A 3,043-nucleotide genomic window follows, 5' to 3' on the forward strand; every position below is an offset into this window, starting at 1 on the left:
GCGGATCCCAAAACTCATTTTTATATTTAAGATCTTCCTTTTAAAGGGGATTTAAATACTCGCTCAAAACATGAGGGATCCGGCTCTGTGGTGTATTTTATATTCGCAACACGTTTGCAGTTTTGGTAAATGAATTGATTACTTACCCAACGTTCGGGAAGTAAGTCCATCTATTGAGTCGGCATAAGCAACATGGGCTCAGTGGGCGTCCATGATAGTGTAAGTGGCTCAGTGGGAGTCCATCAAATGCATAAGCGGCTGAGTGGCAGTCCAGCATAAGGTCCTATTACGACCAGGGTGATGACCAGTGGGGAATTCGTCCATCTACTAGTAGAAAAGGTTACTTATGGGTATCTTCGCCTGATCAGCAAGATATCTAGTTTATGCCAAATTCTTTTCCTTTCCAAATTTATTGGATATTGCAATTCTGTTCATACTTTACATGACAGAGGTTTTCAGGAAATTGTATAAAGAAGATGTATATGTGGATATATATATATATATATCAGAACTTAATGAAGTATATCATGACTTCATTTCCTTTAATAAAATTTCAAAGATTTAATCTATTCAAATCTTGTCTTGTAGTCTCATCTATGTGATGAACTGTTGAAAACTCTTTATACTTTGAACAGTGGTAGTTCAAGTAGCTTTATAAATGATATAATTGTAGTGAAGTATTTGGTAACTTCATCCCTTGTTTTACTTATATCTAGTAAGTAATTATCTTACACTTGATAAAAGATTCTAGTAAGTATCCATTTAGATACTTATATTATTGTTATCACTATATATTATCTTGCGAGCTGTAAGGCTCACTCTTGCTTTATTTCTTCATCACACAACAACAGTTAGGAAAGATGGCCAGACTCCAGCAGACCCAGCGCAAGCACGTGGGAAGCGTCCCGCGTCTTCCCGATAATGTTGTAGCTGCTATAGCTGCAGAGGTAGATCTATTGTAGATCAGACCATCTACTTTTGAGAATCAATTATGTATAATTATAACTTGTGGCAGATAATGGCAATTAACTGTAAATTTATCAAGTAATCGTTTTGGGTTGTAATAACTTTTAAATTGTGGATTCAAAGACTTGTACTTATTTCAATTTCATCTCTGAGACTATAATGGGTTGTGGTGTGTGTTAGTGTGGGGTCACAGCATAAGGTTATTATTATTAATTAAGTGAAGTGATATTGTGGAAAGAAAGACCGTGACGACCCGGATCCCCGACCCCGGATCTGGGGGTGTTACAGATAGATTGACCGAGTTGCCCTCCACTTTCTCCAGATAAATCTGAGAGTGGAGAATCCCGTGAGGGAGCCAGAGGTGTTGGATCTGGGAGGGGAGAAAATGACTCTATTAAAGGTGGCTGAGAGTCAGATTTTCCCTCAGAAGCATGTGACTGGTCTTCTGCCGTAACTATGGCAGGCACTGTAACCGACTCAATATGCACTCCTCGCTCTGTGTCCTGAGTATCATCTATTGGTCTGTATACTTCCATTGTGAGTAATGGAAGTGTGCTTGACTCAGTACAGGATGCCATGGCCCTATGGCAAATTTCAATAGATTCATCCTGTTGATAGAATGTCTCTAGTAACTGTTCACTGGCCATATCAAAGTCCATGTCCTGTTGGGAGGACAAGGATGGGCTTTCAGATGCCTCAGTAAATGTTCTTCTTTTCTTGGGAGGAAGCAGAGCTGAGGGTTCATTCACATCCAACAACATACTACTTCCTACTAACCTTCTAGGTAACATTTTATACAGTGGGGGAGAGGTTGAGATAGGTTGTGACTCTGTGTTTGGCTCTATGTCCTGGGATTGAAGCTGCGGTTCTACAACTTCATGGTCAGCCCTATCAACCACTAAGGGTCTTTCAACAGAAGTAGGAATAGTTTGTGAGTGAGAAATTATTACCTGCAGTGGAAGAGCATCTGATGTTTGAGCCTGGGTGGCTTGAACCACTGGAGGTTGAGCTTGCTGTTCATGACCGGGAAGATTGAAAATTGGTAAAGGAATGTAAATGGCCATGAAAGCAGATACAAGTACTGGAACTTGCATGAATTTGAAGGTTATGTCTTGGCGTGTGTAAATCTTTTTGCTTACTGGAGGGGGTTCAGTTACTGAAGAGTTAGCAAAAAGAGCCTTATGCTCAGGTGTGAGAAGATGTTCTGCTATAAGCATAAGAAAACGAGCGTAGTAGCACGAAACCCTGCGATTTGTAGAATGATCACGTAAAGCAGTAGTGAGACGTCTCAGAAGAATGGGTAAAAGTAGTTTGCCAAAATTGATCCCTTTGATTGAAAACAACCGCAAGATCAATATACTGCAGAGTGGACGTGATGTTGTGAAAGTTGGATTTAGTGCAGTTGGCAAACACTTTGGAAGTGTATCGAAGAAAATATCCATTCAGAAACCAAATTGGATTAGACAACTGTGGTTAAATTAATCACCCCCTGATAGTGAATACCATGGAAAAAGTTTGAAATATCATTTTCAGAGGGTAAATTACAGAAATTGTCCATTAGAAAATTTAACGTTCGATTGACGACTGTTTCATCAATTACATAATGTGTGTTTGCCACGGTAAATGAAAAAGATTTAAATCATCGGCCACAGTAGAGGTTGTGCAAATCAGTCTGAGCAGATCGACATTTAATAGCACATTTGATTTAATAGCAGAGCTAACAATCGAATGGTCATTTAAAAATCTAATCCACGGCTTAAATTTTTCCACAATCACATTTTCTGGATTAAAATAACCAACAAGATTATGCGAGACAATTTGGAAATTGAGAGCCATTAAAAATTATAATAAAACACAAACTTTCAGAATTTTAGGAGTAATATTAAGAAAATTTGAATTAATTAAAAAATTTAATAATTCGAATTAATTAATTATATCCGAAAAATTTAGAAAGTAATGTATCTCGTTAATGTTCTTAACTCACAATAAAAGATCTGAAAAACGCACAAGACACAAAACAAAATTAACTAAAAATACCCAAAGACAAATAACCACAAACTGATTTTTTAAGGGAACA

Source organism: Apium graveolens, chromosome 7, assembly GCF_009905375.1.
Source record: "Apium graveolens cultivar Ventura chromosome 7, ASM990537v1, whole genome shotgun sequence".
In the NCBI taxonomy this organism is placed as follows: domain Eukaryota; kingdom Viridiplantae; phylum Streptophyta; class Magnoliopsida; order Apiales; family Apiaceae; genus Apium; species Apium graveolens.